General features: G+C 26.2%; 1 protein-coding gene across 3 annotated transcripts in view; it reads left to right on the forward strand.

Moving 5' to 3' along the window:
* The window catches only part of LOC135922640 (laminin subunit gamma-1-like), a 128,807-nt gene that overhangs the window by 13,675 nt on the left and 88,317 nt on the right, over positions 1-26,815 (forward strand). Inside the window, exon 1 of one of the 3 annotated variants that reach the window (XM_065457060.1) lies at positions 18,725-18,745. The exons of the other annotated variants lie outside the window; for them this stretch is intronic. The gene's annotated coding sequence lies outside the window, so the exon portion shown is untranslated. Of the gene's footprint in view, positions 1-18,724; positions 18,746-26,815 lie in introns of those variants that run through there. 3 annotated transcript variants of the gene reach the window in all.

Genomic DNA, 26,815 nt, shown 5'->3' on the forward strand with positions numbered 1-26,815 from the left:
TTTGAAAATATAATCTAATTGCACAATATTAATATAATTTATTTTATAATATAAATTTTTAACAAAAGAAGATAATTGTATTATATAATATTGTAAAAAAAATAAAGAAAAATGCTGGATTAAAAACTTTCATGACTCAAGGTAAATATATTAAATGCAATAAATATTTGACAGTTTGCAAAGTAAAAAACTAGCATGATTGACTAAACCCTATACTCAAGAAAGATATTAAAAATTCACAAATTATCATGAAGAAAGAGAAGCATATCTACCTTTTCAGGTTGAAGATTACTTCTTCTTTCTTCAAGAATTCTCGTAGTGGAAAAATTCCGCTCACAGCTTGCACTTGAAGCAGGAATTGCCAATTTTGCTAAAATTGGAAATTCGCTTTGATGAGCCGCCCACCACTCTAACAAATTATCCACCTTAAATGTTTCATCTATTTTTTTTATTTATGTAATTATAATATTCATCATCGGGTATTGACATATTACCAGAAATACCATCGCCCCATTTGTCATAAAACGATTCAGTTTGTTTAACAACAGTCGTAATTTGACTGGTCGATGGTATTTCATTTACTTCCTGAGCCTCTTGTAATTTAATATAATCTTTTATATAGTTTTTCGTCATCTTGCGATCTGTCCCTGACTATATACGTAATTGCTTGAATTTGGGACAGAGAAAAAGAGAAATAAAATGATACTTGTGTAAAACAAATTTTTCAATTAAAAAATGCTTTATATTAAGTAAAATCAATTTTATTTCTCCTTTTTCGCTTTGAAAGGTATTACAAACTTCAAGAAGTGATATTCCTTTATTTGATTGTTTTGGTAAAATATATTCTAAAAATTTAGATATGAATTATAAAAAAATATATTAATACTTTGAATAAATTTGCAGGAAATTAATAATTAGATCGATCTGTGGGTGTTAGGTAATGTTAACCATCACCCAATATTATATTAATCATAACTATAATATAATATAATCTTATAACCATTAACTCATAATGTAAAAATTTTTATAAAAAATATTAAGGCCCGGCCCGGGTTTAACAATCTTAGGCCCGGCCCGGATATATTTAAAAAAATTTTTTTTAGGCCCGGCCCGGATATGTTTAAAAAATTTTTTTTAGGCCCGACCCGGGTATATTTAAAAAATTTAAAATACGGCCGGGCTTAGGGCCGGGCCTGCAGGTTTCTGATATAAATAAACCTTTTTGATAAAAAAATTTTTTTTTTCGTGCACCTTCTAAAAAAAATAAAAATCAAAGGAGCGGCTATGGAGTGGCACTCCATTACTTGGAGAGGGAGCTAGTTCCTTTAAGAAATTTGGTAACGGAGCGGGAGCTAGCTTTTTTTGAGTAGGTAGGAGCGGGAGCTATCTACTTTTAAAAAGTAGCGTTAACAACTCTGGATTTATTCAATTTCAAATTGTTATATCTCCATTTCTATTCAATATACGATTCTATATTTTTATATAAGATAAACCCAGAGTTTTGAACCTGGGCAAAAAAAGACTTTTGTTCTATAGTTTGAAAAAATGCGATTTCATATTGATAGATTTTTTTACAAAATATATTTACCATTTTAAGGTAAAATTTGGTCAAAATAGTTTCTGAAATTTTTAAAATGGGTTCTGTTTCCTATTTCCATAAATTTTGAAAGAAGGTTCTAGGTAGATAGATACATTTTTATAAAAGAATCTGAGTACATTTTATGTCGTGTTCCGGTGGTATTTTAGTACATTTGTAAAGTATCTTTAAGCAACTGGTTCCAGGTAAGAGGTCCGCAACGGGCTGGTTAAAAATAAATATTGAGCTGGCGGTTTAAATATTTTTAAAACAATGGCTGGTGTGTGAATATGAAATATTTTTAAAATGTAATGAGCAGGACGGGATTATAAGAGTAAGAATAATAATATATTAAATTAAAATAAATGGAGCCACACCTACCAATCAAATAAACATTGAGAGGGCGAGTTAAAAAAATTTTAATCAATGGGTAGGCATTCGGTTTAAAAACCCGCCCATTAAAAACCTTTCGTTCCAAGTTCTTGCTTTAAACTCTGGATAAAACAAACTAGACTTGATAAAACATTTATTATAATTTATTATGCTTATTGAATTTTGAAATTTTTTTGGAGATAATTATCATTTAATGCCAAAGTTTTATATAAAAAATGTAATGTTAAACTACAAGGCCGCTTCTTGCCAATTCAGCAGCATGGAACACTAGTGCATCTCTGGCCTTTAAAATCTCGGAGGGAGGGAGCTCAAATAATTTTTTTTAGCTATTCTAAATTACCGTTTTTAAGGTATTTTTTATAAAAATTAAATTTTTCAGGGGGCTACCCCTGTGCCACTCCTCTAATGACGCTACTGGTGGACCCATTTTTTAGTTCATAAGGTGATGATATCCTTAAAAGTCATAAAAGTGTTCTTATTTATTCTAAATCGAATCTAAAAATGTCTATCGGAACAGACATTTTAAATTCTAAAAAGAAAAAAGACAAGCTAGAGTCTATGGGTACTTCCAACTCCAAATTCAAAAAAAATATTTATTGAATTTTTTTTAGATTGTCCAAAATGATTTTTTCTTTCTTTCTTCTAGAATTTTCAACTTTGCTAACCAAGGATTTGAACCGAAACCAATATCAGTTCAGGTTCTAATAAAAATAAAGGTGCAAGGTTCAGTTCGAAAAAAAAGTTTAGGTTTGTATAAAAACGGGTTTGAACACCTTTGTATATAAACCTACATTCGATTTATATATTTTATTTGTTATGATATTTTGTGAAATTTATTGAGTTCTAGAGGGTGGTTTCTTTTTATGTGAGGCTCAAGATTTGCTCCTTTATAGTTGTTAATCAGTAAAATTACTTTGATGTGTTATTTTTTTATATCACTATATGTAAATATATATTCAATTCGATTTATTTCTAAGCATAAAAACAAAAAAAATAGGAAAACTAACAATGCCACCAAATACTAAAACAAATCAAAAATAGGGTGTTCCAGTTCAAAAGCTTTTTATCTTAGATAATTTAATCCAGGATACGACCTAAGCTTAATATTTAAATGTTGTAAAATAGTGAATTAATGGTTATAAAAATTCAATTAGAATTTTATCAATATACTAATAACTTTCACATAATTTTATAAGCACAAAATCATGAGGTTCAAATCAGTTCAAAGGTTATATAGCGGTTCCGACTTTTGGATAAAAAATTATTTAACAGTTCAGGTTCATCGATAAAAATAGCTGTTAATATTGGTTTAACTGTCCGGCTTGGATCCCTGTTGCCAATTCTATTAAATAACATAAAGGCCTTGTTTATAGTAAACGCGCATTGCTCAAGCGATGTGTCATAGCTGAGTATTTTTCAAAAGTAAGCAAATGCTAGGCGAAATTTATAATCAAAGCGATGTATTCCATCGCTTCGCGTAGACATTACAATTTTAACCTATTATTTGCTTGCTTTTGAAAAATATTCAGCTATGGCGATGTGCTCTCACTATGCCTAATCCTACATTCATGGTTAGCGCGTATTCGTTGCGAAGTATTCAAAAATAAATGTAAAATTATTTTATTTATATCATATTTTGTTTTCTGTTTTTTTTCTCGAAAATTAGATAATATTTAAAAATTTGCAAAATTCAGTATGAATCCTTTTTTTATTAACTTTGGACGTGCTCTAAATATGTTGACTGTTTATTCTCCAAGATATAATTTTTTTGTATAAACTGTGTGCGTCCGAAAAGCATGAAAACGACTACAAAAATAGCACGGTTTTCTTGGATTATTATTATTTGTGTGGAATTTTATAATCTTGAACTGGTTTTCTTTTACCTATGTTTTATTATCCCTTTGATACTGCGATTATTATTATCATTTTGATTTAATATCATTAGTCGTGTCTCTTTGATTTTATAAACCATTTTAGAATTATTTATTTCTAAGGCTAAAGCCATTTCTATTTTTTAAGCTTAACGGTTGCTCTTTGTCTCTGGTATCTGGGTTTCTTCACCGTAGTTCTTTATCTAGTTTCGATATGTTTAATCCAGCGATTAATTGATCACGAATTCATAGTTCTATATTATCTACGGGCAAGTTCTTTTATATTTTTTCTGTTGGTCCACGACTTAATCTAATAAAATCAATTCTTGATGCCAAAACAGTTGTTTCATCGTTAAAAAGTTGTTTTGCACATTTATAATCTGCTCATACCACATCAATTTTCCTTAGAAATAGTTTTTTATGTCTGTTATTATATTTATCCTCCATATGCTATAAATAATTTTTTCAAAGTTGCGTCTGTTTGAGGAATATTTTTTACATTCAAAATATATTTAATATAATCCAAATAATCATCTAAAGAAGTTTCTACCAAATTCATTTAATGTAATTTTTGAAATATCACCCATAATTTCTAAAAATATATATTATTTCTTTTTAAACCAAAAAAAAATACAATTCTATTTAATATTTAACTTGACCGAAGATCACATTTTTTTATTTCGTCGCCAATATTATATCTTTGAGAAACTTCATAAAATATATGGTCAATAGTTTTTTATTTTCAATCCTTGAATATGTTGTTATATCAAATCAACTGAAGATTCAACCCGACCCTCTTCGATTTTTTTTTAAAATTTGTATGATGGTAGTATATACACTAACTAGTAAAAATATAAAATTTTAATTCTCAACTCAGCTTACTTCATGAGATATGGCCATCTTTAGAAACTCGGAAATTCCAAAATATACTATATTTAATTTTAAATCTCAAAAAGTAATTAAGCTAAAGGCATAATTTAAATTTTATTAAATAGCTCTAGAATACCCCTTTAATATGATATAAATTTATTATATTAAAATAAAATTACCACAACAGGAAACCGGAAATAGCTATAAAATAAAAAATTTTCTTTTTTTTCTTTCAATTTTTTTTTACAGATAGACATTATATTTATTAATGTTTGTACAAAATCCTAGATTGGTGAGTACTGGGCCAATAGTTATTACACTTTAAATATAAGTAGTATGGCTTAGACCCTATATTATACCAAATATAGAGTAATTATTTTTTTTAAAAAAAGTGGGCAATATTAACATTATTATTAATTTAAAAAAATTATATAAAATTAAGCATCTTTTATTTCTTACCAAAAGAATTTAAATGTATACAAAAGGTATTTCTCTTACAGTAAAGTGCTGTAACCCCTTTCGAATAAAATCTCATTCAGTACGTTACGATCTTGGATGTGTTTTACAGTGTGTGATACAAGTGAATTCTAGCTTATCAATTAATCAAAAAATTTGTAGTTTTCCCGAAAAAATTTTAAAAATATTCAACAAATCCCATCTTACCTTTTACTTCTACGATCCCTATGTCATTATCTTCTATTTCTAACTTACCTTCTACCTCAACTATTTATGAAACATTTAGCGATTCTGAACCTGATCAACCATGTAATAATCCCGAATCTTATACAGATTTTAATACTTCAATTTCAACTTTAAATGAAACTTTTTCATTGGGGAGACACCTATTAACCCTTCAATACTCCGGTGAATAAAATGACATTAATACTCAGGTGGGGTTTAATAGACCCCAATTTCAAATGTATATATCTCCAGTTATATTCAATATTTTTATTTCATATTTGGAAATAAGATAGAACTAACCTTAAACTTGATAAAATATTTATTTATTTATTTCTTAAGCCTAGATTAAAGATGATGAGGATAATTATAATTTATGCCAAGCGTTTCTAAAAAAAGCTTACCTTTTTTAAATTTCAAATATTAAATTAAAAAAATAACTAATCTATCATATAATCATGATAATTCATAATAAGGATCTTTATTCTTCAATATAAAAAAAATTACACTAATACATTCAAACATAAAAAATATATAACATTGAAATATGTTAAATTTGACATGCAAAACATTTATTACATAAAACATTAATGTGTTCTAAACATAAATTTATTTTACATATTTAGAAAAAAATATTAGGTTTTTTTTATTTTGATAGTTAGATTTAAAAATTCCAGCTAAATAAAGATTTCCCAATAATGCCTTGACATCAACTTCTTTAGTAGAACTTTCATATTGGTGTATAGTTTTTACATATAATTTTATATTTTTCATTGGTATGATAAATAGTCTCTTCAATCATTTTTGGTGTTATGAACAATTCAAAACATTTTTCTGGAGTGTCAGCTTCTTTCCCTTATTCTTTTACTTCCGGCAGATCAATAACTAAATTTTGTTGATGAGTTCTTATTCTCTGATTAGGCTTTTCCATTTAGTAAACTTATTTTTTTTAGCTAATTTTAAAGAGAAATCTACTATGATAAATGATTTCATATTTACCTAAATAATATTTAGTTTATTGTCTTCAACTAACATTTCTTCTTCAACTAATTCAAATTGTGTAATTATGATCACTATCATATATAAAATCTTCATCCTCACTATTAATTACATTGTCATAAACACCTCAAATAAAATGGTATTTCATCTTAAATAATTAAATATTTAGTTTCAGAATCTGTAAAAATCATTATAAATAATAAAAATAATTTGAGAAAAAGTCATCTGGTGAAAAATAAAAATAAAATAAATCCACCAGAGAAATATTTATGTTTTCTTTTTCATATATCTCATTCAAAGTATAAGATATTTAAATTTTGTTTTAATAAATTTTATAATATAGTTAGTTATATTTATAATTTAAATTTTTTTTTAAAAAATTACAAATTTACTCTGGTGGGGTCTCACAAACCCCAACCAGTCACAAAATGCTTATATCTTAAAAACTACTCAACCGAAATATATGAAATTTGGAATATAAGATATATTTGATGAAGCTACTGAAAAATCCGGATCATAATATTTAACCGTTTTTATGTAATATCATTTCTAGCATGCCTGGGGTTTCATATGCCCCACCGGAGTATTGAAGGGTTATTAAAAGAAAAGGTTAAATGAAAAAAAATATCATGTAAATAAATTTTTGAAAATGAAAAAAAATATCCTGTAAATAAATTTTTGAAAATTCAGGGAACAATTAAAAATGTTTTTAAAATAAATCTAAAGGATAAAGCAAAAAAAGGTAAAAAATCATAAATCAACTGAAAGAAAAATTTGCTACAGTTAAATGAAAAAAATATCCTGTTAATAAATTTTTGAAAATTCAGGAAAAAATTAAAAAAGTTTTTAAAATAAATCTAGAGGATCAAGCAAAAAAGCGTAAAAATCATAAATCAATTGAAAGAAAAATTTGCTACAAGTTCTCGCAATGAAAAATAACAAATTTTAACAGTTTTACCAAAATCTTGGACGCTTGATAAAATTGAAAATTTTTCAACCACAAATTTTATGGCCCGGAGAACTAAATACTTAGTTGAAAAAAAGGGTGTTCTGTCAAACCCAAATATCATAAAACCAAGTAGAATAATTCCGGATGACGTTGCAAATAAAGTTATAGAATTTTATAATTCTGACGAAAACTGTAGACTTATGTCAAGTATGAATAATTTTATATCAATGAAAGTTAATGGAAAAAGAAGCAAGTGCCAAAGAGATTAGTTTTATGTAATATAAAAGAATTATTTAAGAAATAAACAGTAATATAAAGATAGGTTTTAGCAAGTTTGCCACCTATTTTAGCAGGCAGGTCTGGAACGCATACAATGCCCCACATTTCATCAAAATTTCAAATTAATTATAATTGGTGGTAAATTATATAAGTTAACTGAATTTTAAAATAAATTTCAAAATGTAGTTATATACAGATTAGGTACCCTTACCACTTTTTGGAGGCCGATCCGATCCAATATTCCCGATATTAATTTGATATCGGCCGATTACCGACCCCATATCTTATCGAATTTTGTATTCTGTAAAGATACCAATGGTTTTTAATTTACTTTTTGTATAACATTTATAGTTTAATTATACCATAACATATGCCATTTTATTATAATGATCAGTTATAGTTCCAATAGCAATTCTAATAGTATATAAAATATTTTTATTGAAAATTCACTTATATAGTGTAATGTTAATTTATTGCTTTCTACGAGAGTCGAACCACAAACCTCCCGTTTCAAAGGCGTATGCTTTAAGCATGCACCAACTTGAATATAATTAATATTATATTAATTAATAGCTGATATTTTTAAAATTTTGCCGTTTATTACCATATTAGCTGACGGGGTTTAAAGGTAATTATTTAATTTGTGTGTATGGTACTAAATATACTTTAATTAATATATTTTATAAAAATATTAAAATTTAGGAGGAAAAGAGGTAAAATTGTTGCAATGTATACCGTGTGCATTAAGAGTATTAGATCAAAATTTAAATTTGTGATGGAAATCATATTGGTAAAATTTAAAATAGAGATGCTTGAAGATTTTTAAATTTTAAATATGGGTTAGACATTGACCTGAAAATTTTTTTTTGCAGGCATAGCTAGTCCTCATCAAAAAACCAAGGCCCATGCAACTTACATATTCTGATTTTATTTTTAAATGAATTATGACTTTTATATATTTTATATCAGTTTTCAACTACCAAAATTATTATGGTGTTTGGCGGGCTTGAGAAAATTTTTCCAACAATATGGTTTTCAGAGATTTACCTATTTCCATGCTTGGGAAAAGATTACAAAATTATTATGGGTTGGCCAGGTTTGAGAAAAAAAATTTCAGACCAATGTCTTGTCCATATTTAAAATTAAAAACTTTTCAAGCATCTATATTTTAAATTTTACCCAATATGATTTCTATCACAAATTTAAATTTTATTCTAAAAAAAATTTTTTTTTTTATATATATTCCTTTTTTACTACTATCAAATAAAATTATATTAAAATTAAGGTTAATGATGCTTACTACCTTAAGGTACCATCTATCAAATTTGAATTTTGTCCATTTTTCATTTGGATAGGCACTACCAAATATATTTATAATATATATTTGAAAAATCGTGATTTTTGGAAAGCCTCTATGGCCTAGTAGGCAAGAGCTTGGCTTACTTATCCCATGCTCCCGGGTTCGAATCCCGGGAATGATCATGTTTTTTTTTATTCTAACTTGGTGGTTCCATCCTTGGGGGGGGAGATGATATATAGAAGGCCGGACTCGACAACGTGATTCCGTATTAATATATTAAATAATAAGGGTCTTATTACATTTTAATAAATTTTGGTCGGTATTTAGCAAATTAGATTGGTATTTAAAATATTTCCATACATTCACTTGGTAGTAAGCATCATTAACCTAAAATTAACATATCAAATATAAAATAAAATAAAACATTATTTTATAAAAATGGAGGGGGGATTCAAGTTCCCAAAAAACATGAATCGTTATATTTTAAAATAGTTATTTGTAGATTTTGTTTTAAAAAATAGTATTCTTTTGTTATGATGTAAGGGCTCTTATCTTATCCTTATATTTTTTAAGAAATAAGAATTTTAAAGTTCTGCTTGGCATATGTCCAAGGGAAGAGATAACGATCGGTATAAAAATATTATTTGTGAATTTGGAATATTGCATTGTTTTTTTCTCGGCTATATCAACCGGATTATAATTTAAATTTTTTGGAAAAGAAGATACGCATGTGAAGTCCCAAATTAAGGATTTCCCTAAAGACCAAGGCACGGAAGTTAAGCCATCATCTAATGATAAATTTGTAGGCTCCAGGATGTTCGGGCTCTGGTAAGGGAACGGCTAATAGCTAAATTAATTGCTGCATGCCTGCCTTGACTATATATACAATTTAGACCATGTCTCCCTTTGGAGTCAACTAATATTTTACATTTGACGCATGTATGTGGTTGAACAATGTTACATCAAGCCTATGACAACTTTTAATTGTTTATCTGATAAGAGGTTACCTAGGTTACGACTTGGTAATGCTTCCAACCATTCATAACCACTAGTACAGTCAGCATTCTGTAATAGTTGAATATACTCCAAAGGGGGGGGGTTTGATGATATTATTTTTAAAATTTTTTTAATTAAAGGTTCGAAAATAGATTGGTGTGTTAAGATTGTGGGTAAAACAGCTTCAGGTGGAGCTAAAGATACCCAAGCTGTCAAGGCTGAATTTAAAAGATTATCTTTAGGAGAGATTAAAGAAGATATCATGGCGTTATTCATCAAACGCGATGCCAAAAATGAGGAAAGAGATATAATATTTAATGGATATAAATCTAAATCACCCATTTTCGATGGTAATTGTGAGAAACCCCAATTAAAATCTTCCAATTTAATATTTAAAATATTTTCTAATAAACTTCTAAAAATTCATGAACACGATTAAAAATTTCATTATTTAAAAAAAATGAAGAAGATCTAAAAATATGTAAAATCTTTGGTAAAAATAAATATTTTTTTAAAAGAAAAAAGCTCTGGTGTGAAGGAATTTCTTTTAAAATATTTTCAAATTTAATAAGCCTTCGAAAAATTTTTCCACGAACATCTCACAGTTGGAAAAACTGCTTAAAGGTGAGCCTAGAAGATTAATTTCACTTTTTTAAAATAATTTTAAACCCTTGGACTTCGAGAGTATTTGAATTTAAAAAGCATATTTCAGATTTAGCTTTATTTAGAGTAAGGTCTATGTTTAGAGAATTCTTCTCTATATTTTCTATCGCTGCAAGAATATTTTTAGAAGGTCCGCAAATGGTACCATCATTTAGATACCATATGTTTAAATCTAAATTAAGAAAGGATTTTAGACAATAAACTAGGTTATGTATACCTAAACTAAAGATCAGAGAGCCCAAAAGGTCTCCTTGTTTAATACCTTCGTCAGATGGAATTGTATATTCCTCGAATTTGAGAGGGGTTCTACAGCCATAAGACTGTTCAATAAATCTTGCATAAACTCGGAATTTTTCATAAAAAATGTTCAAAAATACTTTTCTGGATAAAGAATTAAAATAATTTTTAAAATCAAGGTTGGAATAGTTTTAATGCAATATTTATTGAAACAGACTACGGCGTCTGGAGGAGGATCTTTGATATATATGCCAAGAGAGTGAGAGGCTATTTCGCATCCCCCTTTAGTACCAAAGCCTAATTGATATGTTAGGAACATTTTTAAAGCATCAGGTTTGATGCGCTCAACGATTATCTTAGCTAATAGTCTCCTAAAAAAAGATCCTATTGCAATTGGCCGAACTCCACCATCAGACTTAGAAGCTATTAATCTTGCGCCAAAAAAAATTTGGCGAACTTGACTAGGTAAATCATTGACCAATATATTTCACTAAGTATTATACCAATGAATTTACAAATGAATCTTGATAAGGATTTTTAGGGTTAATTAAAAATTGTAAATAAGAGGGGCGAAAACAGTCAATTCCCCCTGCAGAGTTTTTATTAAAAGATAAAACTGTTTTAATTAGTTCTTCCTTTCCTATTTCGATTAAATTAGATTTTATAAGGATGGGAAGATCTTCAGGAAAAGCCTGAGGGTGCAATTCTTTTAATAAAGTGAAAGTATGTTCATCAAATGGAGCCAATTTATCATTAGATGAAGGTAATTTAAGAGCTCCACATACGTCCCCTTGGTCTATTTTTTTTTGAGATAATTTTACATTTATGGGCAAAATCAGATGGCCCTTACATCAGGAACGTAATTTTTCATATCTATGTCATAAAAATGGTCTATTTTATATTTTATATATTCATGCAAAATTGTTTTTTTTATTTTTATCTGTAGGTTTAATTAAGACTTTAAAAGGAAAGGTTAAAAGATTCTCCCAAGCTTTAAGGGAATTTAAATTTGAATTAACTTCCATAATAAGTGTTGTTAGAAAATTAGAAATTAAAGACCTTGATTTAAGGGGTAGGTGGATTAAGGTTGGTGGCTTTTCCCAATTTAAAAAATTATCATAAAAATCAGGATAAAAATTTTGAGTTATAATGTGGGTTGTTTCAATTTTGTTGTACAAAATTTCATGTGAAGGGGGTTTACCATAGTTTATACATGGTTTTACCCAGGGCCCATGTTGATAAAAACAAATAGCTTGGGTTAACGTTATATTTCCATGGCTAGCATTACAAATGCTTGGCATACCCATTTTAGAAGGGGGAAAAAAAGAAGAAGGGGGGGGGGATATATATGATGAGTATTAAATAAAAATTTATATTTAAAAAAAAATACAAACTAACTTAAAATCTATATTTTTGAAAGATATGTATTAAAATATGGGGTTAGATGGTTGTAAAATTGGAATGTTTAAAAATAAGATTTTTATTTTTTTAATTTCAAAATTTAAGATATTGTTAATAAATTACAATAGAAATAACTGGAATATAAAATTAAATTTAAGACATTGTTATTCGCGCCCATGGATAACTTTTGGAATCATAATTTTTCAATAGTATTTTTTATTCATTAAAAACGGTCACTGATAACTTTTAAAATCATATTTTTAATTTTTAATATTTGCTGTTTCATATTTTATCACTAACTCGCTATGTATCATATGTTATTATACCATATTATAGTTATAAAAAATCAATTTTTTCGTACCATTTTCGCGCCAAAATTTTAACTCATATTTCTGGTTATCAAATTTTGCTAAAAATATAAGTAATAATTTTATTATTAATATATATATGTATATTAATATTTTTATTTAAAAATTATCATCTTTTTAATCATTTTACGTACTGGAAATTGAGCACAATGCCATTTGGCATCAATGATCATTTCTTATGCACTAAAATATTAATTTATCAATAAATGGAGATTTTAGGCAAATTATTTAGGATATTTAGTTTTAGGATTATGAAAACTGGATGGGGGGGGAGGATAATTAGATTTTGATAATTATTACCTGTATTATTTATCAAATATCTATAAGTGGATTTTCTTGGATATAGAGAGGTTCTAATAAATATTTCATGTAAGCTTTTTATATCAATATGCATTTAGATATGACTACACTAATCCCCGAGGGTGATATATCTGAGGCTGATATAGAGAGCTTAGATGAAGAAGATAATTATTATTCTTTGCTGGGAGATGATTTCCCGACATCATTTTCTATTACGAATGAACTAGGTCTTCAATTGGAGGATATAGTAGAAGATACTACCGGACAAATGAATACAGAATTTATCCCTATATTGGAAATTCCTGAACAGGATTCAACTTCTCTAACATATTTTCGTAAATTTTTGGACCACCAGATAATTAGTAATTTTGTATCGGAAACAAATATTTATTCCTTCCAATGTTGTGGTAAATCTATTAATACAGATAGCGATGAAATTGAAATGGAAAAATTTCCGGATCAAAAGGAAACGATTTCGGGACATAGTTTCCGCTACTTGTGGAATAGATGTTTCAACAGACCAATATTGTCTTATAGAAGGCATCTTAATTAAGCTAGTATATAAATGTATCCCAATAAATAATAATAACAAAGATATGGTTAATAGGGAAGATGATACAATAAATTATTCAAAATTCAAACCTTCATATGCCAACTAAGAAAAAAATTCAAAAAAAATCAACTTGAATAGAAGCTAGCTGTAGACGAATTCATAATTCCCTTCAAGGTAGCTCTAAATTACGACAATACATTAAATCGAAGCCCCATAAATGGGGGATAAAAGTGTTTGCCCTATGTGGCTCTTCCGGGTTCATGTATGATTTTGAAATGCACCAGGAAAAGTCTATTAATATCATAAAATCATGTTTAGGTATCAGTGGTGATATCGTTCTTCCCCTGTAAGAAATAATACCTTCAAATAAAAACCACAAATTATATATGGATAATTTTTTCTCTTCATACCAATTATATTTGATTCTTAAAAAAAGGGATATTTAGTATCCGGAACGATAAAATCAAATCGCTTATCAGGGTGCACACTTAAAAATGATAAAGCTTATAAAAAAGAAGGAAGAGGCGCTATAGATTACAAAAGCGAAAAGAATGGTATTATTATCTGGAAGTGGCAGGACAACAAAGCTGTTACTACTATATCTAACTTTATAGGTGTTTTATCTACAACCAAAGTTAAGCGATGGTCTGTTTCGGAAAAAGTCTTTATGAATGTAGAAATGCCCGCAATAATTAAAAACTATAATGAGGGAATTCACGATATGCTGGTGGAGTTATATCGGACATATATTAAATGGAAAAGATATTATATGCTAATGGTTTTCATTTATTGGATTCTTGCGTAGCAAATGTCTGGCTCCTCTATAGACGTCATATGAAAGCATTAAATAATATAAAATTTATGACACTACTGGTATTTAAATCTCATATAGCAAAAGGGTTGATGCTAGCGGGAAAGGAAAATACTAAGAAAACCGGAAGACCTTTCAGTTTAGTTGTAAAAAGAAGAAAAGCTATCAATATTGCCCCCATATCGGATATAAGATATGACCAAGTAGGTCATTTTCCAATGCCCGTAACTATTAAGCAAAGGTGCAAGTATTGCATAGAAGCTTATTCAAGATTTATATGCCAAAAATGTAATATACATTTATGTTTAAATAATAAACGAAATTGTTATTTATCATTTCATATGAAATAAAATATTTTTTAAATGAACTTGCATTTTGCCCATTGATGACAATTGGAATCATTGAATATCTTTGATAGAAATACTCGAATTAAGTTTTTTTGATGAAAATGTGTTATTTGGGTTTATAATAAATATCTCTTTAAAAAAATTTTTTTCATCGAGGGAAAAAAAGTCGGGGGAAAGGGTTTAATTACAATAGAAATAATTGGCAAAATTTTATGAAAGTTGCATGGGACTTTGTTTTTTGATCAGGCTTGGCTATGTCTGCAAAAAAATTTCAGGCCAATGTCTAGCCCATATTTAAAATTAAAAAATTTCCAAGCCTTAAATTTTATTCAATATGATTTTTATCACAAATTTAAATTTGATTCTAAAAATATAAAATTAAATGAAGATATCATTATTAAATTACAATAGAAATAACTGGAATATAAAATTAAATTTAAGATATTGTTATTAAATTACAATAGAAATAATTGGCAAAATTTTATGAAAGTTGCATGGGACTTGGTTTTTTGATCAGGCCTAGCTGTGTCTGCAAAACAAAATTTTGAGACCAATGTCTAGCCCATATTTAAAATTCAAAAATTTTGAAGCATCTCTATTTTAAATTTTACCCAATATGATTCCTATCACAAATTTAAATTTTGATATTTATAATACCCTTAATGCCCACGGATTACATTGCAACAATTTTGCCTCTTTTTCTCCTAAATTTTGATATTTTTATAAAATATATTAATAAAGTATATTTAGTACCATATACACAAACTAACTAATTATCCCTCAACCCCGTCATTCTTAACGGGTTATTAGCTAGTATCTATATAATAAGTAATAACATTAATCTATTTTCATAATAAGTAATAAACAAATATATTATGAAATTTAAAATAAATAGCAAAATTTTCAATTTATCAGAGGTCAGTCTGCGGTGATGGGGACTGTAAATATCACTAGCTTTCCTAAAAACAGATCTGAAGAGATTATTGCACACTATAAACAGAATGCGAAAAAAATAACAATATGGCAGAATGTTTATTAACTTATTATTACTATTAAAAAAATTAAACATAAAAATGAATTTCGATTTTATTTATAAAAATAAATGGTTTTTTAGCTATAATTTTTGTTAAAAACGCCCTTATCGGATCGGATTGGAAAATTTTATATATTTGCCGATGACCGATATCTTATAATGGGTGAAATATCGGCCCGATACATCCCTAATACAGATTATAATATTAAAAATTTTATTGTATAAAAACTATTTAAAAAAAATGTAAATTAACAATTACATAAAATATAAGTAATTCTTATCCAAAAAAATGATATTTAACTATCCATTTCCTCCCTTAAAAGATTATAAACACTACATTACACAAATCTATACAATCCAGCCCAACCTTGCTGTAACTTAAGGAAATGCCAAATGTGTCCCGGCACTTTGGAATTTAATGTCATTTATCGTTTGATAATAATGCCATAGATTGTATAACATTTAAACAATGGTTGGCGGCAGGCCGTACGAAACGTTACCCAACGCCGGCGAAGGAGTATTTGATTGAAAAATTAAATATTTTAATTTCTCATGCATTTATTACTTCGGAACAATCTTTATTTTTTAAGTCATTAAAATCGAATTTGAGAGATGGGGAATATCTAATAATATCCGATTTTGATTTTGCAGAATAGGGTTTAAACCATATTACTTATATTTAAAGTGTAATAATAACTATTGGCCCAGTACTCGTCCCAATCTAGGATTTTGTACAAATATTAAGAAGTATAATGTCTATCTGTAAAAAAAAATATGAAAGAAAAAAAAGAGCAATTTTTATCCTATAGCCATTTCCTGTAAATTTTATATCATATTTAAGGTAGTGATTTGCTTCGCGCCTAATTTTTCAAGCCCGGCCCGAACCCGAATTTTTTTTTGAAAAAATTTACCAGCTTTTCCCTGCCCGAATTTATTTAAATATAGAAATTAATTTTTATAATTACTTAAAAGAAACGATATATGTTATATGGCGTTTAGTTTCTATAAATAAAATCAAATATTTTTATTTTACATAAAAAATTCAACATATAATTGATAAATTTAGACATGTTTTAAAAAATTTCTAATGCCAGACCCTGCCCGGCCCGAATTTTTTTAAAAAATATTAGGCCCGACCCAGCCCGAACCCGAATGTTTATTAAAAAAATAGGCCCGGTACGGGCCGGGTCTACTTCTGCAGAACTCTAATTAAAGGGCTATTGTAGAGCTATTTAATAAGATTTAAATTGTGTTTTAGCTTAAAATTAAATATAGTGTATTTTGGAATTTTCGCGTTAAAGATGGCCATATCTCATGAAGTAAGCCGATTTGGAAAGTAAAATTTTACCTTTTTATTAACAACATATAAATTTTTAAAAAAATCTGGGGGGGGGGGTGTCGGGTTGAGAATCGACTTTTTTGGTTGATTTAGCATATCTATTATTATTCAATTTAACTTCTATAAGTATTCAATTTAACTGATCTTTTATATAATATTAAGTATAAATAACAAATATATTATTCAAATAACCTTTTAAAATATATAAAATATAACATACAGGCAGAGTTGGGCAGGTCCTCCAGAAAAAGAAATAAGAATGAATGTTTGCAATAATATAAAATATTTAATTATAATAACCAGGGATTTTAATATTAGTTTTTGCCCATGAGCAGTATATTAAATGGGAGTTGAAAATTTGCAAATAAGAAAAAAAAAATTAAATCAATTTATTAGAATTTTGTTTTAAATATAGCTTATATTCGGAGTATGCTAAATGGCATCTCTAAAAAAAATATAGTTTTATTTTATATCATTACTTGTTTGTGATATTTATGTATTTTTTAAATTAGTAATTCTTGCGTTTGTAATATCATCCTATATATATAATCACCGTAATCAAGAAATGAACGCTTTTGTACCTTAATGTTAATTTTTCTCATCAACTTTAATTTTTCTCATCAACTTTCCTATCTTCTTAATGTTAATTTTTATTTTCCTATCTTCTTAATGTTAAATAAATCGATGGAGACTATATCTTTCTAATGTTAAATTTAAAAAATTTTTTTTGCATATAACGGGATTCGAACCCATGACTTAAAGTTTTAAAGGCAAGCCTTCTTCCCGCTCAGCCACCTTCTATATTAAATTTTGTAATATTATCTTTCTTATATACGTTATTATTTTGCTGTTATTTTTTATTTTTATTGGCTTATTAATCTTTATTTTTATTGGTTTATTAAGGTCTTATTTCATTGGTTTAAATTTATTTTCTTTCTATTTTATAGTTTAAATTTATTTTCTTTGTTTTATTAATTAATAATCAACCATTTTTAATTAACGATCTTTTTTAATTAACGATTTTTAAGAAGATCACAACCTTTTTTATATTTTTAAGAAGATAAAATTATTTCTTACCCTGTCAAGTAAAATTATTATATAAATAAAATTTAATATTATATATATAGATAGATTATCATGGAAAATATAAACATTTATACAAACCAACAATTTGTTCAAATTCTTTAGTAATAAGTGAAATCCAACTACCTTTTATATTAAAACGTCGTCAATTTCCTAACAGTGTCAACCCTTTGATCATGTAGGTTTATATTACCTGTTTTATACCATGGAAAACTTAATGTCGGGTTAAGCAAATGTACCTCTCAAAAAATACTAAAGTTATGATTGTACCTACAAAATATGCTCAAATAATTAACGTAAGTATTTATTAAAATATCAATTAACCATTTTTAAATTTTTAAGAAGATAAAATTATTTCTTTAACTTAAAACATAATTTATATTTATTTATGTTCTTCTCACAATATCTCATGTCCATATTTTTATATGAACGTGGTAATATTAAACTTTTATAAAAACTAATTTGTCATTTTTAAAGATTTGATAATTTTTTTTTCCCTGACGATAATTTCAATAAATTTGAGGGTTGATTAATTATTTTTTTAAATAATTGAGATGTCTACATGATCGAAGGTTTGACACTGACTTTTATTAATAGTAATAACAAAAGATAGGAGATAAGGAATTTGACGACGTTTTAATTTAAAAGGTTGGATTTTACTTGGTGCTAAATTGGTATTCCAGATATCACATATTAATGGTGAGAGAAAAGTTTTGTTATGACTTTTAATGTTCAATTGGCTAAATATAATTTAAATTTATTTGTTAAATTTAAAATGTAATATGTACTAAGGAGTAGTAAATTTGATTGGCATATTGTGGCATAGTTACATAGTTTAGGTATTTGAGTATTTTAATTCCATGAAATAAATAGGTATATAGAGTCCATTTGACTATAATAATGTGTGAAATATTATAATTAAAATAATTTAGTTTATTTCTAAAGATAAATCTTATACTTGAGAGGGTAAGATTGATGGGAATCATAAATTTTTCCACTATTATATGTTTTTTTTATATATTTATTTTTTGATTGGTTAAATAAAATATATCTTTATTTTTTTAGTTGATATTTTAATAATTACTTGGGGTAGTTATTTGAGCATTCTAATTCCAATAAATTTGAAGTTCAAAAAAAATTTTCCTGTAATAGTTCATGATTTTTTTTATTCCCGTCATTCTTGATGGGTTATCAACTAGTATATTTATAAACATCATTTAAATCTCTTTTGCTTTTCAATTTTTTTTATATATTTCTTATAAAATCATTACTTATATATAAAAAATATGAAAATAATGTACAACATCTAATATATATATAATCTCCATAATCAAACATGATCGTTTTCGTATCTTCCTAATGTATTTAAAATTTAAGGAGACTATATAATGTAATGTTAATTTTTGCTCCCTACGAGAGTCGAACCACAAACATCCCGTTTCAAAGTCGCATGTTTTACATGCACCAACTTGAATATAATTAAATTGTATATTAATTAATGGCTTATATTTTTAAAATTCTGCCGTTTATTACCATACTAGCTGACGAGGTTGAAGGGTAATTATTTAGTTTGTATGTATGGTACTAATTATACTTTATTAATAAATTATATATAAATATTAAAATTTAGGAGAAAATGAAGTTAAATTGTTGCAATGTATACCGTGAGCATGTATTAGAAATATCAAAATTTAAATTTGTGATGGAAATCATATTGGATAAAATTAAAAAATAGAGTGCTTTAAGATTTTTGAATTTTAAATATGGATTATACATTGGCCTGAAAATTTTTTTTTGCAGACATAGCCAGGCCTGATTAAAAAACCAAGTCCCATGCAACTTTCATAAAATTTTGCCATTTATTTTTATTGAATGTCTTAAATTTAATTTTATATTTAGAGTAAAATTTAGATTTGTGATTGAAATCGTGTAAAATATAAAATAGAAATGCTTGAAAATTTTTTAATTTTAAATATGGGCTAGACATTGGCCTGAAATTTTTTTTTTACAGAAATCGCCAGGCCTGATTAAAAAACCAACCCCATGCAACTTCATATTCTGATTTTATTTTTAAATGAATTATGACTTATTTTATTTCAGTTCTCAACTAACAAAATTATTATAGTCTTTGGCAGGCTTGAGAAAATTTTTCCAACAATGGGGTTTTCAGAGATTTACCTATCTCCAGGCTTGGGAAAAAATTACAAAATTATTATGGGTTGGCCAGGTTTGAGAAGAAAAATTCCAGGCCAATGTCTGTTCCATATTTAAAATAAAAAAATTTTCAAGCATATCTACTTTAAATTTTACACAATATGATTTCTATCACAAATTTAAATTTTATTCTAAATATAAAATTAAATTTAAAATATTGTTATTAAATTACAATAGAAATAAATGTAATATATAATATAATTTAAGACATTATTATTAAATTACAATAGAAATAAATGGTTAAATTTTATGAAAGTTGCATGGGACTTGGTTTTTTGATTAGGCCTGGCTATGTCTGCAAAAAAAAATTTCAGGCCAATGTCTACCCCATATTTAAAATTAAAAAATTTCCAAGCATCTCTTTTTTAAATTTTATTCTAAATATAAAATTAAATTTAAGACATTATTATTAAATTGCAATAGAAATAAATGGCAAAATTTTGGGAAAGTTTCATAGGAAGGGGTTTTTTGATCAGCCCTAGCTGTGTCTGCAAAACAAAATTTTGAGGCCAATGTCTAGCCCATATTTAAAATTCAAAAATTTTGAAGAATTTCTATTTTTAATTTTACCCAATATGATTCCTATCACATATTTAAATTTTGATATTTCTAATACCCTTAATGCTCACGGGTTACATTGCAACAATTTTACCTCTTTTTCTCCTAAATTTTAATATAAAGCATATTTTCATATACACAAACTAACTAATTACCCCTCAACCCCGTCATTCTTGACGGGTTATTAGCTAGTTATATTATAATTATTTAATACATAACAATTTTCTTTAATGCATTTTAAATTGATTAAATTTTGTATCATAAAGAAATAAAAGTAACGAATAAAGTTAAATTCTACTTAATTATAATTATTTTATTAAGCGCTATTTAAAATTAATGTTATATATCAATTGTAGCTTAAATATTTCCTCTAATAAGAACTTGCTAAAATAATTATATATAGAATATATTAGTGATGTGCTGATATTTTTTATCGGATCGGGCCGATTTCACCCATTTTAGTTATCGGCCAATATTATAAAATTTGATCCGATATAAAATAGTTCTTAACAAAAATAAAATGTTATAAAATTTTAAAAAAAAGTTATATCTATAAAATCGTGTATTTTTTTAATAATAATCAGGGTTATTTGACCTGGTCAAATACGGTCAAATGCTCTAAAGAAAAAAAAATTAAAAATATGTTTAAAACAGGAAAAAACGATATAAATACATGTTATCACAATGTTGCTTATTTTTTGGGTCCCCAATATAAAGAGGAGCATCTCACTAGTAGAAAATTCAATGAAGTATATGATATAATTCAAGAATTAGCCATTTTACAAGGTTGTGATGACCAAAATATTTTAAGTGATATAATTAATATCAGAAACAAAATCAGTATGTTTAATTGCAAATTATGTGGAAAACATTAATTTCCATAAGAAACAATCAATTCCGACCTCAAGTTAATAGATTAAAGTTTGCCATCATGCCCATTAAGAGACTAACAATTACTAGTTCTTTTAAAGAAATAGCTCGATTTGGGTCAAAATTCTTTTGAAAATAGAAATCGAAAGATCTCGACATCAGTAAATTTGAATAAAAAATATAAAAGAATATGATAATATTGAATATGAGTCAGAACAAGACTCTGCTACAGAGAGCTAAACGTTAGTTATTGAATGACAATGAATTTAAAGAATTAATATTATAGATTCATTTTATATTATATTTAAAATAAAGTTAATATTGACTTAAAAAAACATATATTTGAATTTGACCGTATTTTACAATATTTGACCTGTCAAATATCGGTCAATTGACCGAAACGTATTTGACCGGTCAAATGCACAACCCTGATAATAATAATTAATAAATACCATATTGTTATTTTTTTGCGCATTCTGTTTATAAAAGTGTGCGAGATTCTCTTCAGAATCTGTTTTTAGTGAAGCTGGTGATATTGACAGTTATTATCGCCGCAAGCTGACCTCTCATAAATTAGAAATATTGGTATTCCTAAAAAGAAATCTTCGATATATTAATCAGAGACCTGCAGAGGCACCATTTGCACGGCCCGGCCCGGTTTTAAATTTTTTAGGCCCGGCCTGGCCCGGATATTTTTTAAAAAAATTTTTTACGGCCCGGCCCGGATTTAAAAATTTAAGGCCCGGCCCGGATATTTTTTTAAAAAAATTTTTATCGGAATTTTTAAAATTATATTCGACCTGGTATATATAAAAATTCACCTCAGGTATTTTACCATATTTTTCAGCAAGTATTATCGCTTATTATTTAAAAAATACATGTAAAAAGCTTATATTTTAAGAATATTATATTGAATTTATAAAAATTATAAAACTGTTATTTATAAAAATGAATATTTTGAGCATATACTATATTTTATATTGCATTTATAAAAATAAAACTAATATTCATAAAAATGGTAATAATATTTTGAGTATACTATATTTTATATTGCATTTTAAAAAAATAAAACTAATATTTAATTTATAAAAATGGAAAATATTTTGAAAATATAATATATTGTATTTAATTTATAAAATAAAAATAAATCGCTATTTAAAAAAATGCATGTATAATAAATAGTATTTTGAAAATATAATCTAATTGCACAATATTAATATAATTTATTTTATAATATAAATTTTTAACAAAAGAAGATAATTGTATTATATAATATTGTAAAAAAAAATAATGAAAAATGTTGGATTAAAAACTTTCATGACTCAAGGTAAAATATAATAAATGCAATAAATATTTGACAGTTTGCAAAGTAAAAAACCAGCAAGATTGACGAAACCCTATACTCAAGAAAGATATTAAAACCCAATATTATATTAATCATAACTATAATATAATATAATCTTATAACCATTAACTCATAATGTAAAAATTTTTATAAAAATATTAAGGCCCGGCCCGGATATATTTAAAAAAAAATTTTTTAGGCCATGCCGGATATGTTTAAAAAAAATTTTTTTAGGCCCGGCCCTGGTATATTGCAGGTCTCTGATATTAATTAGTGATCTGCATCGGGCCTAATTTTTCACGCCCGGTCCGGCCCTAAATATTTTTTAAAAATGTTTTGCGGGCCTGAACCCGAAATTTTTTTAAAAAAAATTTACCAGCCCGGCTCGAATTTATTTAAATAGAAATTAATTTTTATAATTACTCAAAATAAAAGACACATGTTATATGTCATTTAGTTTCAATGAATAAAATCAAATATTTTAATTTTACAAAAAATTCAATATAAAATTGATAAATTTAGATATATTTAAAAAAAATTCCAAAATCCGACCCAACCCGGCCCGATTTTTTTTTAAAATATTAGGCCCTGCTATTCAAAATAGAATTAGGCCCGAGCCCCGTTCGGGCCGTACCGGGCCTAACTTTACAGATCTCTAATATTAATGTTAAATATTATTTTAAATATTTATTTCAAATTTCATGATATAATTGTTTATTACTTATTATGTATATAGATTAATATTATTACTTATTAAATAAAAGTGATTTAACAATAAAAATATTTTATATACTTTTAGAATTGCAATTGAATTGATTATATATAACTGATCATTATAATATATTTAAATGACATAAGTTATGGTATAGTTAAATTATAGATGTTATACTAATAAAAAGTATATTAAAAATTAAAACCATTGCTATCTTTACAGAATACAAAATTAGATATGATATCGGATCGGTAATCGACCGATATAAATTTAATATCGGGAATATCGGATCGGCCTCCAAAAAATGGTATCGATACACCCCTAAAAAATATATATCCAAAATGATTTTAATTTGATAATCAACCATCTTCTATTAAAAATTTTAATAACAATTATCTAATAGGGACTTAAGTATAGGTATTATTATGTTAATAAAATAAAATAAAAATGGTGTTTTATTTGGTGATACATTAAAAAAAAGACTATTAAGTGGTATAATAAATAAGTTTGAAGTGTTTAAAAAACAGAAATACCTCTTTTATGTATTAGGAAAAAGATAGTTTAAGTGAATATTTTTTCAAAATTTTTATAAACTTTATTTTAATTGTTAAAAAAAATAATAATCGGATGAAATTTTTGAAAGATAAAAATTTTTAAATAAATGTGAATGCCATTCTTTTTTCGGAAGAATGAAATATAAAAATTATATTTTTTAAATAGCAACAACCTAATAAGAAAATTTAGTTTGCAAATCCCAAATCAATTAATAAAATATTTAAAATTTAGAAAATATAAATTTCAAATATTTTTTTTCTTCAAATATAGTTGATAATTATAATAATCTATAATTACAAGTACAAACCAAATATAATAATTTACATTTAGCATTTTAAGGCAATAAGTAGTGAAGGTCACGGTCTGGTCCTTGGTCCGGACTCGACCGATACCCTCGGACCGGACTGGACCACGGTCCTTAAAAAAAAGATTTATCCAGACCGTGGTCCTAAATAAAAATAACGGTCCTGGACCGGTCTTTTTATTTGTTTAAAAAACATATTTTTTTAACCTAATTTGATTTGTTTTATTTTATTAAATATAAGAGTATTATATAAACAATAAAATTTATCCAATGGTATTGAAGAAAGCGATTTCGTGCTTGTAGAGGGCATATTAAAATTAAGAGTAGATTGTGTTTATGAGGTATTTCCATTTTCATCATTAGAAGTATATATTTTATGTTTTATCAGATGTCTGCTTAAGGTACCTAATTATTTTATTAAGAATAAGGTTAAGTTATTTTGACAATGAATTATTCAGACAGTTTCTTAAGAAAAAATAGAACTATATAAATAATAACCAAAATATTTTAATAATATTACTGCTTATTTTGATTAATTTATTGCTTAAAAAATTATAAACAATTATTTTATTACTTGTTGCTGACGATACATTAAATTTGGCACTGCAGTGAACACATACTCTATGTTTTTTATTGGGATTATAAGTAAAATGTTTCTTGGAAAAACTTATGGTTTTCATATTGTAAAATAAAAATTAACAAAATCTATAATAACTCCTCTAGAAAAATATCATAAAATAAAATATACAAAAAATTATATTAATTAAATAGTAAAGCAAACTTAAACAATAATAAAAGAAAAGACATTTATCACCTTTCTTTCGATCTCGGATGTGTCTTTTTTTGCATCCCTTTTTGGATTTGATATTGCTTCAATGGTCCCCAAATGAAATCTGGAAAGGTTTCTTGCCTTAATTTGTTTACCGAGGCTATTGACATATCAATATGTTTAGCAATATCCTTTATTTTCATTCTTTCCATTTCGGGCTGGGATAACAATTTTGTTACTATATCAATTTTCTCTTCATTCAACAATTATATTTTCTTTTTGGGTTTTGTAATTAGATAAAAAGGAATTATAAAGGAATTTCTAACACTATTATTGGTATTATTGGATATAATATTATTAATATTAAACATTTTAAATTTAAAAAATTATTTTTATGAAAAATTTTTATATAAATAATAAATATTTTTATGAAAAATTTTTATTTAAATAATAAATATTTTTCCCAATACATAAATGAGGTATTTCTGTTTTACACTTCAAACCTATTTATTATACCACTTAATAGTATTTGTTTTTAATGTATCACCAAATAAAACACCTGCAACCCTGTAATATACTTTAATATGTTTAACAAAGTTTGTAAAGGAGTTTGTTGAACCTTTAATAACTTTTTTACTTGTGCAATTTTGACATTCAGCTTGTACCTTGTTCTTTTTCACATGAATTACTTTATAAAATTTTCCATCTAGAATTTTAAGATTCGGATTTGATTCAGGAGAACCTATCTCCATAATTTCATCTTCACTACTATGATTGTTAAACATTCTACAAATTTAAAAATATTACATATAAAATATATCCTTCTATTTAGTTTTGGTGTTGTTATTTTTAATCTATCTATCTTTGTGACCTGTAAAATTTCCAACTAATTTTAGTTATCAATATATTTAAAATATAGCGGGAAAAAATAAAGAAAATTATACAAGATTTCACGAAGAAAAAGTTACATTGTGTGATATGTAAATGTTTTAAACATGAATATTAAAAAGAATCTATCTATATTTTTAAAGAAAATAAGATACAAGATTCTTTTCAAAATAAAGGATCTTAGATACAGATACTAGTATCTTATTATAAATGTCATAAGATACTGAGTACAAGATACAAAAGGATTTCGCAGTACTGCCCAACTCTGCATACAGGACATCAACAAATTAAATTCACAAACTTGATAGCTTAATGAAAATAAATAAGCTATTTTAAATATAAAAATAAAAACATGCTCAGGACATAATTCTAGAAAATTTTATAAATTTCAAAAATTTAACATGTGAATTTGTTAAAATTGCGAAAGTTGTAAATTCTTTTAAAATGGTTTTGAACACAGTAGAAATCTATTTTTCAGGTCTGACCCATTATTAGAAAAAAATTGTTCGATCGACCCTATCCGAGAATTTTTTTTATGTATTCGATTTTTTCAT

Source organism: Gordionus sp. m RMFG-2023, chromosome 1, assembly GCF_954871325.1.
Source record: "Gordionus sp. m RMFG-2023 chromosome 1, tfGorSpeb1-WG-v2, whole genome shotgun sequence".
NCBI lineage: Eukaryota > Metazoa > Nematomorpha > Gordioida > Chordodea > Parachordodidae > Gordionus > Gordionus sp. m RMFG-2023.